Raw genomic sequence first — 14171 nt, 5'->3', positions numbered from 1 at the left:
GTACTAAGTAAACTATCGAGACCCTTTCTCAATAAAAAAATAAAAAGGGAAGGGGGTATAGTTCAGTGGTAAAGTGTCCCTGAGTACAATCCGCAGTGTGAAACAAGCAGAACTTTTCTTCTTATGACCCAATTTCAGGTGAATGTTCATGAGTAACATCCTTGAGAACATAAGTAGAGGAAGGAAAAAAATCACTGACCTATTTACACTAGTCCATCAATTCACTCAGATTACAAAAGAGAACTGATGGCATGTTTAAATTTCTCCTTCTGATGTTCCCAGTGGCTGAGATGATGAGGTGAGTCCAAACTCACAGGATCAGGAGAGATCTACAAACTAGATAGCTGCATCTAGATAATTGAATCATAAAACATACAAACATACCGCTGAATTTTAGTGATGAAAGAGATCTCAGGGGAATCTAGGTAAATTGCTCTGTTATGTGGATGAGAACATAAGCCTCATGGTTGCTGTGGCTAGCTTTGAACTTGCCATCCTCCTGCCTCAGCCACCTGAGCCACTGGGATTACAGACATCCACCATCGTGCCCAGCTACAAAAACATTTAAAAAAAGAATGAAAATATGTTATGACTGTGTACATCCTAAAGGTCTAGGGATTCTTACATTGATTTACTAAGTAGTTTCCCCTTGAAGGCTAGGACTGTGTCAGGGGTGCATAGTGGCAGGAAGAACTCATGGGATGAGCTTTATTATCCTTACTGTTTTCTTTATTCACTTCTACAATGTTTGAAGTATTTATCAATCAGCAAATTAAAAAAAATACTGCTTCAATATAGTAAAATCTGGGAAGAAAAGAATGTAATATTTGAATCAAGTAAGAACATGAAAAATGGTAAGCAAGGGCCTCTTATGATCAACTATACCTGTAATATCTTCAGACTGATCTTGGAAGGCTACCTACTCTCATTCTTAAGTATGGACTTGTCTTTCTTTCAGGTCATGAGTGTACTTTAAATAACCCATAAGAATAATACCTCCCTTTACACACCAGAAAATATATTCTGCAAAAGGGAAGAAATCTGGCTCTTATTTATTTAGTTTTTTTTATGTAAAATGGCTTCATCCACACACTGTGATATACTAGTACAGTTAGACCCATTTACTAAGTCTTGGGTATATTTCTCCAGCGTACTACTACACTACCGGAATTGAACATTAAGGTAATTTATTGATAAATTACCGATGCTCTCTTTCAAATTTGTGAAGCATAATGAAAAAGGAAGAGAAAAGCTTTAATGGTGAGATATGAGTTTGTTGCAGTAAGAAGCTGCAATTTGCATAGGGAAAAAAATCCAGTGGTGGATTGGTTGGTTGGTTGCAGGGCTTTGAAAATGGAAGCATAATTGACTGCTCCAACATTACAGACTAAGTAAACAATTCACTTGTTTATAATTATTTATGAATAGTTTAACCTCAGCTATCCTCTTTGGTAATGTTTTCTGCGTCAGTTTGAAGTACATCTTGTATGGGATTAGAGAAATATGTCTGGCAATATAAACCAGAAGCAAGGTTTTATAGAATATTCTCTGCCCTGAATTTACCTTGCCTCCCAATATTGGTGATGTAAAAATAGGGAAAGTTAGAAAAAAGTCAGAGAAATTAAAGTAAAAGTCTAGTCTTTCCTTTTCTTATTCATACTTTATTTTTATTCTTTTTTTAGTTATACATAATAACAAGATTCATTTTGATAAATTATAAAAGTATAGAATATAATTTGTTCTAATTTAGTCCCTAGTACTTGCTTTTTTAACTAGTGGTTTTTGTTTGATTTTATTTAACTAGCATGCATAATATCCACTTAAATTTGCATTTATGAAAAAATATAAAGTTATGTTTTTCAAAATGTAGATGCTTATACAGATCATCAACAATTCTCAAGGGTATTAAGTTAATTGTTCTAGTGATTGTAAATGATTCTATAACCTTAGCACTAAGGACTGGGGTGACAGTTTAAAATCCTTTACACTGTGCCTTTCAGTAACTTTGATTGTTTTTTCCTGCCCAGCCTGCATGTGTCCATAGAGATTCTCCTTCACTTACTCTTGACACTACTATTCTTCCACTGCTAATTTTATGAAAACCTGATATATGGGTTAATAAGAAAGCATAAAATTAAAGGGCCTCATCACAATCTGGATGTGGGAAAAAGTTGGTCTGTTTGAAAATACTCTGTTATATACTTTTGTCTTATATTGAAATGATTTTCACCTGTCTATAGTTATTTTGCTTGTTAGAAAGTCTCAATTGCAGGTAAATTTATCCAAATAAATTCTGTATTTATTATGTTTATTTCCTCTAAAAAGTAAACATAAACCCAAATATTTCATTACTATTAGCATAGTACAAATGTCTTCTTGATATCCGTCTCCTTATTGGAATTCATTTTCAACATTCCTGCGATAATTGTGTAGAGATGAGTGTCATTTGGAATGACCTGGGCCCTGCGGGACAGCTTTAGTCTCCTCTGTGTCATCCCATGTATTCTAGCATCTATTAACATAGTCATTGATAAATACTATGTCGAAATAATTACCTATGTGGCAGAAATGTCAGTCTTCTCTCTCTGCTCTTCCTTAAGTGTGTTCTACTTTATCAAACTGCACCAAAGCAGAGGGAAGTTCATATAGAAGCAAAGGAACCCTCAGTGTACTGTACTGGCTTCCTTTGAACAGACAAAAACTATGTGAAGAGAATAGTGGTTAGGCAAAACTTGGGCATTTTGAATGCTTTGGTATATAGATATGACTTCTGCATCTTATATTCAATATTGCCTGTGCTCTTGTTTTATAGTCTCTGAAAGTTCAATACACAGATATTTAATTTAGATTAATTTATATTTCAAGTGCTGATACATAATAGTTTGTTTTGCAGTTGTAATTTAAAGATTAACAATACTTAAATAACTCTATTGCTTAGGAATTAGCCTTTTCAGACTTCTGTAAAACTTCATGGTCTAAAAACAAATTGAAAAAGTTTGTTTCTGAGAATCATAAACCCAACTTTATGATTCACAAATTAGCAATTGATCTATCACATTAGTATTTAACTTGTAATAAATTACTATAGGATTCAAAATGATATTGCCTTAATAGAAATGATATGTAAAATGTACACAGTGTATCAAAGTTGGCAAACTTTTTCTGGAAAGGGTCAGATAGTAAATAGTTTAGTTATTTGGTATCTGCTGCTGTGACTCAACTCTACCACCATAGCAGGAAAGTAGCCATTGAAGTGCACAAATGAGTGGGCATGACTTTATTCTGACTAAACTTTATTTACAAATATAGGCAGCAGGCCAGGCTTGACTGCTGGCCAGAGTTTTAAACACTGAAATGTATTACTACACAGAAAAAAAAAAATCTCATTATACAATCAGCCATCAACACCTGCAGATTCTTCAGTATCTGTGGATTCAACCAAATGTGGTTCATAAATACTTGGAAAAAATTGTACTAAACATGTATTTTTTCCCCTGAAATTATTTCATTATCAATACAATATAGAACTTACTTACATAGTTTTTACATTATCTTAAAAATTATAAGTAATCTAGAAATGATTTAAAATATATGGGAAGATGTGCATAGGTTAAATGCAAACAATAGACCATCTGATACAAGGGACTTGGGCATCCATCCACAGATTATGATGTGTTTAGAGGGCACCTGCACCAATCACTAGCAGATTCTGAGGGATGACTGAACATTGGTATGTGCAGTATAGTTTTATTATATCAAACAATAAAGATACAAAGAATAGAGCTAAGTGAGAACAGTGGTTATTTTTGGTAAAAATCTTTCCTGCTATGAGTATATATGTATGTAAATCATAAAAATGATTTAAAATTAAATGTATTTAATATTAGGAAACAATTTAAAAACTAAATATTGGAGTAAAATATATTTTGAGGAATTAACAATGTTGAAATAATCTGTTTTTCTGCATAGCAGGTGAGACCCAATTTGAATTACCTGTTGCCATATTAGTTTTAGGTTTGTTTTAATAATGGTTGTGTTTCTCGTGTTACCAGTAAGATGAAAAACTCTTCACTATGAGTTTTCTTAGTTTTTTTGGCCCGAGTTTCTGATTGGTTGTTTTAAAATATAGACCTTTTTTATTATTTAAGTATAGTAAATTTGACAGGTCAGGGGTTAACTGCCATTGAAAAGACAGTTTGTTACATTCACGGACTCGAGAAGTTGGCATGCCACATCTCCAGGAGCTACTTGAGATAGTATGAGGTCTGGGGTTGGGGCAAAGGGTTCATTAAATAAGAGCCTTTAGTGTGGTTTCTGTAGGAAGAAATGGTCAAATCAGGGTAAGCAAGTTTAGTATTGGCTAGTTTGAATCACTTCTTGGGTGTACAGGTTGTTCTTAGTTGTCTGATGTCTGCTCCTGCGATTATTGGTGCAAATAGAGAGTGGTCCGAACATGAGAGCCTGGTAGAGTGGTTGAACGTGTGGATTGGTTGGTTTGCCGATGAAAGCACTCTTGCAGGCCAGTTGTTTGATATCTCTATAAGTCAGTTAATCCTAGGAGTGGCAAAACCTCCAAGGTTGGGAAGGCCCAAGCTGTTGAAGCATTGGAAAACAAAAGTCTTGGTTAATACACTGGGACACTAGAGTTTTAGATAAGCACACCAATTATGAATAGGCTAATAAGGTTGAACCATTTGAAAATACTCAGTTTTTATTTTCAAAATTAATATTTTTAATTGAGAAGTTGTAACTGTATGTATAATGTAAGGTTCTTATGTATATATAGGGCATGGAATGATTAAATCAATCTAATTAACATATCAATCATTTTTTGTGGTTAAACATTTGATATTTGTTCTTAGCAGTTTTAAAATATACATTATTGACTATGATCACCTTGCTGTACAATGGATCACAGAATCATTCCTTTGCCTGACTGAAACTTGGTAGCATTTGACCAGCATCCCTTCCCAAAAGTCTTTTATAAACTTTACATAACTCATTATGAAATGAACGAGGAACTAAGTTATTAATTTTTTCTTGGGATAAGTCAAGAGTCCATTTATATTATCTCAGTAGTATTGTGACTGATAAAATATCCAGGTTCTGTGACAGGATAGCTTGTGGCAGGAATGAGTTGAACATGCTGGGAATCTTTAAGTTTTCGGCTCTGCTATGCACATGGTAATATTTCTCATTGTGCTGCCTCAATATTGAAATTTATGTATTAAAACTAAGTGTACAATCCCTGATTGACTGATGGGTCGATTGTGAGAATCAAATCAGAACTTGAAAGATTATAAAGCACTACATGAAAACAGGGCATCTCTGGTTATTGTTAGCTTAGGCCATTTTGTCCCTTTGATGTCACTGCCCATTAGATAGCCCCATTAGCATACCCGATTAGTGCCTGAAAGATAGCAAATCAAATGCTTTTATTTTCCCCATCAAAAATGTGGTTTTACTTTTTGCTTAATGACATTATCCATTCTTCCAGTCACTCTGGCCAGAGACCTGGTTAGAATCTTCTGTTTTTCCTCTCTGCCCCTCTACATGCCATGCAGTTACAGTCATTTGACTCTCTATTATTGGAATCTTTGGACCTTGTACCTTCCTCTGCATCTTCACCATCTCTACCACGTTCATATCATCTCAACTCTCTGTACTCTGTGGAATCCATCTCTTAATCTAGTTGTTTACCGCTATTTTCTTATACTCCATTCTTAACCTAAGGATTTCTGGACCAGAGAGATTTTTCTGACATGGTGTTTCCAGATGCAGTATTTCCACACCTGTAGATCCTATAATACCCAATTTCTTTTTTCCCTATCCCCTCCCTCCTCCCTCTCTTTCTCTCCCTTCCTCCCTCCCTCCCTTCCTCTCTTCTTCAAATACATTATGATGTTATAGGAAATGTTTGGGAAAACTCATGAAAACTCTGAATAGAAATTGGATATTAAATTTGTGACCCCAGTTCTATCTAAAAGTAGGGCGGCCCACAGATAGCGATAATGAATAAAGTATGCAAATGCCCTCCTCAAATTCCTTAAGTTTTTTCTCCCCCCCCCCCCATGACTGATGGGATTTGTCTGGGCAAGGACTGGGAATTTCCCTTGGTGATTTCTTCTGGGATTAGCCTTGGGGAAGCCTGTGAGCCAGTTTCCTTTTTAGCCACTTTCAACCTGGAAGACTTTCTATAACTAGGTCAGAACTCTTTTCTTCCATGCTGGAAGAGAAGGTGGTCAACTTCTTAGTCTTCTACCAGTGCCAGGCACAATCACCATCATGCCCCAGTCTCTACAGTTACTTTTGACTCAGAGGCAATGAAGTGAACACTGCCATGCTAGACCTTTCCGAAAAGTGACACAATCTCCTTCAGGCTGGGGGCTGAAAGCCATGTAAAAAGTCATTCTAAAGAGCGAAAGGGAATTGGAACTCCTTGACTCGTTTATCTCTCTCAGTATACTGAAATTTCTGTCTTACTGCATTTACTGTACTGTAAAGATGTAACCAAGATAAGAAGAGTATTTTTAAATTTGGGAGGCTTTAAATTTTATATATATTTATAATTAATTTGTAATAATTTACACTATATATATATATATATATATATATATATATATATATATATATATGTAATAATGAGAAACTAAAGCTCTGAAGACCTTTTTCTTGGATTCAAATCCTGTCCAGATGGGCTATTCATCTTTAGTAAGTTCTTTAAGTTCTGGGTTAATAAGTTTTCTCTTCAGCAAAATAAGAAATAATAAAAATTAAAATAATTATTAAAATGCTTGAATAGTACATGGTCAATAAACATTTAAAATGAAGTAGAAGAAGGAGAGGGAGGAAGAGGAACAGGAAGAAAGAGGGCAAGAAGGATCATAGTGATCCTGAAAAGCAGAGATCATGTCTTATACGATATATATTTCCCTTATCAGACTTATCTGAAACAAGTATTGTCATCCTTCAGTATCGAAGAGGGATTGGTTCCAGGATTCTCATGGATACCCAAACCTGTGGATGCTCCATTTCCTTATGTAAAATGATGTAGCATTTGCCCATAACCAACCCACATTGTACATCCTTCCATCACTTTAAATCCTCTCTAGACAACCGATAATGCATCATACAATGTAAATGCTGTTTATTCAGGGAATAATAAAAAGAAAAAGAATGCATGTGTTCATTACAGATGCAACCCTGTAAGATACATGATGTGAGGTGAACAGCACTCAAACCAATGCTAGACACAGACTGAGGAGCTGAGAAATGGTGCGAGAATACAGCAGGCTGTGTCCACACATCATTTTATTTAACTGCATTCAGCATCAAGTTTGGTACAGGGAAATTCAAATTTTGCTTTCTGGAATTTTTCAAATATTTTTGATCTGTGGTTTGTTTAATCTGCAGATGTGGAACCCATGGATATGGAGGGCAGACTGTACTCAGTAATTGTTTAAATATATGGGTGAATAAGTAAGTGAATACAGAGCACTACCAAATTATAGTCGGCCACAGCTCACTGATGCTTTGCTTACATTGGCAAAGCACCACACTGAATTCATTAGTTCGTTTTGGTGTTGTGAAAACTTAACCACAGATGTAAAAATGTGCCCTTCTAGACTTTAGGGCACAGAAAGCATTTGGTAATCATTATCGAGAATCTTGAGTGAGAAGCACAATTCCTGTCATAGTAATGTTCTAGTTTCCTGATCACTGTTCATATCTCTGCTTAAATAAAATCAGTATCAAATCCCATATAATCAAAGGCCCAACCCTTCCTCATTCTTATTTCTAGAAGCTCTGTCCTTTTTGGAGTTTCCTGAGAAATGGGAGTCAGGATTGTGGTCTAGGTGCAAGGTTTGAATCTGCAGTGACCATACTGATCTAAACTGACAAACTGTCTCTATTGTTATGCATTCAAGAATATTGTGTTTTCTTTTGGAATAGTATTTGCATTCCAGAGAATTGATAAGTGTGGGATTCCTGATATTTTATTCATCTATTCATTCTGCAATCATGTGCCAATGTTGAAAATTCAAAGACTAACAGAAAATAGTCCTTGGCTTTGAGAAATCTACACAAAAATATGACTTTTAACATTTTAGCCACAAATAAAGTAGATATTCTGATTGAGTTTCTTCTTGGAAACCCTAAAATCATAAATACACGGTTATATTGAATTTCATTCTAGAACTCAAGATAACTCGGGAAGGTGCAATGAAAAGAAATAATTAGCTGCACAAGAACATCCCACAATATCACACAAGAGGCCCATTAAATCTGTTTACTTTTTGCCCTTACATAGTTTCTTTTTCATAATGATTTTTCTTATTTATTTATCATATCAACAAGCTACCCATTTCATGTTTATGAATACTCAAAGTCAAAAGTGAGCAGATGAGTTCATGTGTGGCCTAAAGTAATATTTGAAAATTATATTTGTAAAATGAAATACTGATCATATAAATTCATGTTATTTTATTTATTTCAAAGTTGATATTTTCCTATCATAGAAAACACAAATAACATAGTAAAAGATAAGAAAAATTTGAAATAAGTAAAAATGAAAATAAGAACACAACAGAGAAAAACCTGTGAGTTACAGAAAAAAGCAGAACTAAGAAGGAATGTTATAGCAATAATTGAAAACATAAAAAAAAGATTACAAATAAGCAACATAGCAATGGACCTCAAGAGGTTAGAGAAGCAAGAACACCACACCCTAAATTAGTAAAAGGAAGGAATAACAAAGATCAAAGCTCAAACAAAATTAAACTTAAAAAAACCAAGGTCCATCAAATAAAAATGTTTTATTAAAAAAAAATAAACAAAGTAGAAAAAAAAGTAGAAAAACTCTTAGTCAGACTAACCAAAGAAAATCTAGCAAAAACTAAAAAAAAAACAAAAAAAAAAAAAACGCAAATTGCAAAATGTAGAAAAAGTGGATAAATTCCTGGACACATACAACTGAGAAATATTGAATCAATAATAAATAAAAAATCTCTGTCACACTCCTCCTCTGCAAGCCTCAGTCAAAAAGAAGAAATACAAATGGCCAATAAATAAACACATAAAAAATGTTCAACATTCTTAGCAATCGAAAATGCAAATCAAAACTACACTGAGATTTCATCTAACTTCAATTAGAATGGCAATCATCAATAGTAGAAATAACAACATTTTTGACAAGAATATAGACAAAATTTACACTTATACAAAGTGTAGGGTGGAACTACAAAATTATTTCAACCATTTTGGCAATCAATGGAGATTTCTTGAAAGACTAGAAATGGAAGCACCATTTGACCCAGCTATCCCACTCCTTGGTATTTACACCAAAAAACTGAAATCAGCATACTGTAGTGAAACGTGCATACAAATGTTTGTTGCAGCACAATGCACAATAGCCAAGTCATGGAACAATGTTGAACATCTAGGCTAGATGTCTATCAATAGAGGAATGGATACATAAAATGTGGTTTATATACCCAATGGAATTTTATTCCACAAAGAACAAGGAAATTATGTTATTTCTGGTAAATGAATGGAACTGGAGAATGGCTTGCTAAGTGAAATAAGCCAGACTTAGAAAGTCAAGGGTTGAATGTTTTCTATCACATGTAGAAACTAGAAGTAGAGTGTGGGTGGAGAGGGAGAGACAGGACAGTGGGGAGAGGGTGGAGAATAAAGAGGGAAGTAAAACTTGTGTAAATAGAAGGGAGATCAATAAAGTAGAGGAAGGGGGAAAGGGAAAGAGGGCTTAGAGAAGTATAAGAGAATAAACTACCAACTTGTGCACGACACGTGTGTAATTATATCACAGTGAATTTCATTTTTATATATAATTGTGAAGTACTAATTAAAATAATAGCAGGGGAACTTAAATCAGCAAAGTATAGAAAGTGGACCAGAAGGGAGGTGGGAAGATGGAAAGAGATTCAATAAGGGATACCAAAACATAGAAAGGATTAGTTCTGGTGATCCTAGGGTAACTAGAGTCTATGACCACATATGATCTATTTCAAACTAACTGGAAGAGTTGGAAAGTTCCCAATATACAGAAATGATTAATGTATGAGGACACGGTAATTATAATTATCCTAATTATTCTACTTTAAGTACCTACATCAAATTATCGTACTTCCCCGGCAAACACATACAAATATTATGTCTCAAAAAAGTTTAATTTTAAAATATTTTTATTTGTTCTTCTTAGAAAAACAGATAGTAGAGTATATTTTTACTTATTTATACATACACAGAGTATAACTTATTCTAATTAAGATCCCAGTCTTGTGAATGGACATGATGTTGAGATTCACTGTGGTGTATTCATACATGAACATAGGAAAGTTACGTCAAATTCATTCCACTGTCTTTTCTCTTCCTATCCCCCTCCCTTCCCTTCCCTCACCTTTGTCTAATCCACTTGACTTGTATTCTTCTCAAAGCAAATAAAACATCTATGAAGCCACAGTTCCTCAAATTGAGGAAATGGAAAACCAGAAAGAGAATAAAAAGGGACAGGAATGAAAGAAAACTTATTTTAGTTTCTAGGGACTATGCTGTGCATTCCATATATCTTAATCTAATTTAGTTTTTTTAACTCTTTCACTGTTTTTTATTATTTTTTTTTATAGTTTGGTACTTCCCTGAAAACCAAGGTTTATCAAACATAAAGCATCTTCAAGGGTCCAGTTACAGGACATGGCTGGTAGTGCAAGCTGGTGTTCATAGTTACTATATAGGGTCTTTGTCCCACTTGGTGTTATCTAAAATTCTCTTTAGAAGTATGGTTGATGACATGGACAAGATCTTCTCTATTGCTTCATGTTCTTATAGATATTGTAGTTAGGTTAATTCAATATGACAAATAAAACAAATCTTTAATTAAGTGCCTCCATTTTGTTTGTGGGGATTATGTGACATCAGTAAACAAAGCAGATAATGATTTTCCCGTATATTGCAATTTGGAAACACTAATTCAATAATAAACCTACTAAAATGAGTGCATGATATATTGTGAAAAAATAGATGGATGCTGATGAACATAACAAAGGTGATACTAGGATTACTTTGAAAGTATTGATTAATGTAGGAGAACTGTCATCTTCACATATTAAGTCTTCTAATGCATGTTCTTTCATGTTTTTAATATTTTATAGTTTTCTATGCAGAGATTTTATACTTTTTTATTTAAATTATTCACAACTATTTGATATTTAAGTGTTAATGGCATCATTTCTTAAATAAAATTTTATATACAGTTATGGCTGATATATGAAAATACAGTGGTATCTTGCATGCTCATGTATCTAGTAACTTTCTAAATTCACTATTTTTAATTTTTATTTTGAAAACCTTAAATTTGCAAAGAAGTTGCAGTAATATTATGACATACTGCTAAATAATTTTCTCCAAATATTAGTATTTTACCACTTTTAATAATTTAAAAATCATTCTTCCTTTGTATATATAATAACTATCATTATCATTTAATACTTACTATTATTATTGTTTGGAGACACCAGGCACATCTACTCCTCAACAGTGTTGTATTTATGTCTAAAAAAATGAGGTCATTTTCTTACATAAAAATAGTTGAATCATAAAGTTACTGTTTAATATTCATTTGTTCTTTTTAGAAAAACAGTAGAGTGGTATTTTGACATATTTATACATACACAGATTATAACTTATTTTAATTAAGATCCCAGTCTTATGAATGTACATGATGTTGAGATTCACTGTGGTATATTCATACATGAACACAGGAAAGTTATGTCAAATTCATATAAAAAATTCATATAAAAAAGTATATACTATAATCTCATATATACTATAGTATATAGTATATACCCATATAATATAATCTCATCTATAGTCTGTTAACTAATTTTACTAATTACCCCTATAATGTTCTTTTTAACAATTTTTCCTTGTCACACAATCAATCAAGTTGCATCTGGGTGCATTGCCCCCTTAATTTCCTTTAACCTAGGCCAGCTCCACAGCGTTTCTTTGTGAATTACTGAGGAATAAAGCCCATTTTCTTGTGCAACAGCCCTAAAATTTCATTTGCATGCTCATGATCAGATTCAGATTATTCATTTTTGACAGTGAATTGCATCAAGAATATGGTAGTCTTTTCAGGGCATCATAGTAGGAGCAATATGATGCAGTTTTATCACATTATTGATTATATGAATTACATGTTGTCACGATGTTATTGACATAGCATTATTTTGGATGCAATTGGTTAAAATACATAACCAACATGAAACACTTGAATTTTCATTTTAGTGACCTCTAGATAATTTAAATTATAAACTATGTACTTGATATTATAGATACATGGCTTATGTATAGTTTATATAGATACATGGCTTATATATAGTTTATATATAATATATAGTTTATATATATTTAATTCATGGGTTTATATTTTTCTTTATATTTCTATAGGACAGTTCTCCCTGGAATATCCACTAAAAAAAATAGACAAAAAAGGCATATTAGATAAGTTACAAAAATCCAAAACTTCAGTCTAAATGAAGGCAAGTGAAGAGGAAAAGCTAAGAATAGTATAAGAAAATAGGAAGCAGATTGCAAAATGATAAATTCAAGTTTAATCGTATTCATACTTATATTAAATAAAAATGATTTAAATATTTGAATAAATAGTGGAAGAATGTCAGACTGGTGAAAAAAGGATAGCACACCCTCTATTAAATCCAGTTTTAGTATAAAGATACAGATATGTATAAAGGTAAATGGTAAAAAAAAGAAATATTTTGAAGATACTGATCAGAGGAAGCCTGGAGGGGCAAGGTTAACATCAATCCTTGGAAGATATGAAGACAAGAAAGCATAAAGAGGGAAGGTCTACAATAGTGAAGGGCTCATTCCTGAGGAAGGTAGAGCTGTGCTAAAGGAAGATGCATCTAATAACAGAGTTTCAGAGCATATCAGCAAATCTGGACAGACCCTAAAAGGGAAACTGACAGATCAGCAGTTGTGGATGTGGAGATTTTAGGGCTTCTCCCTCAATTAATGATAGATGGGGTAATTAAATACTGATTTGACATGTTTTTATAACTTTCTACCCAACCTCAGGATAATTCTCATCCTTTTAAAGTGCATGTAGAACCATTACCAAGATAGACTGTGTTCTGGACCAGAAAACAAAAATCAAGTAATTTAAATTCTACAGAATATATTCTCTGAATATAATTCAATTAAATTAGAAATTAATAATGGATTGATGTCTTGGAAATCCCCAAATATTTGAAAATTAAATAGCATACTTCTAGATAATTATGAATAAAAAATAGAAATCATAAGAGAAATTAGTAAATATTTTACCTTAATCAAAATGAAAATCAAACTTTATGGAAGATGGCTAAAGCAATGATCAGATGTAAACAATCATTAAAAATTTACAGTAGAAAAGATGAAACATCTAACACATATTATCTAAGACAAACTTAGGAGTTAGAAAAAGAACACATGAAATCCAAAATACATTATTAAAGGAAAGAAAAAAATAAATATGAGAGAAAATCAATAAACAAAATTGTTAAGATCAATACAACCAGGAGACTGAACAATAAATTTCTTACTAGACTAACCAAGAAAAAAGAGAGATGTGTAGAAGTTTCAATATTGTGAAAAAATGGAAATAATTACAGATGATAATGAAATTAAAAGGATAATAAAGGGATTTAGGAACAACTTTGTGGTTCTCGGACCTCTAAAAGTCCCCCAAGATTACCACCCACTTGAGTCTCCTGTATAATCCTCTCTCCTCAATTGTGGACAGGGTCTGTCAATATCATGATAGCCACTCCCATGGTCGTACTGCATAATACTCTGTTTTATCACACTAGAGTGAGAAACTCTTTTGCTTGTCTTAGAGACGTGAATTGCTGTGCTCCTTAGAGGGTCTGGGAGAGGGTCACTTGGCAAGGAATCCCAGGTGGCCTGAGCTGAGAGCACTTCAGCTGACCAGGAACAGATGTCTCCCAATGATCACTTTGTGCCAATAAATGTGACAACTTAATGAAATGGAGAGATTTATTGACTCAGATTATCAAACCTGACATTAAAAAAGGACATAATCTGAATAGGACTATATCTTGTATAAAAACTAAGTTTCACAAATT

This window comes from Ictidomys tridecemlineatus, chromosome 1 (genome assembly GCF_052094955.1).
Source record: "Ictidomys tridecemlineatus isolate mIctTri1 chromosome 1, mIctTri1.hap1, whole genome shotgun sequence".
NCBI classification, from domain to species: Eukaryota; Metazoa; Chordata; class Mammalia; order Rodentia; family Sciuridae; genus Ictidomys; species Ictidomys tridecemlineatus.
Note: the sequence above shows the minus strand (reverse complement) of the source record.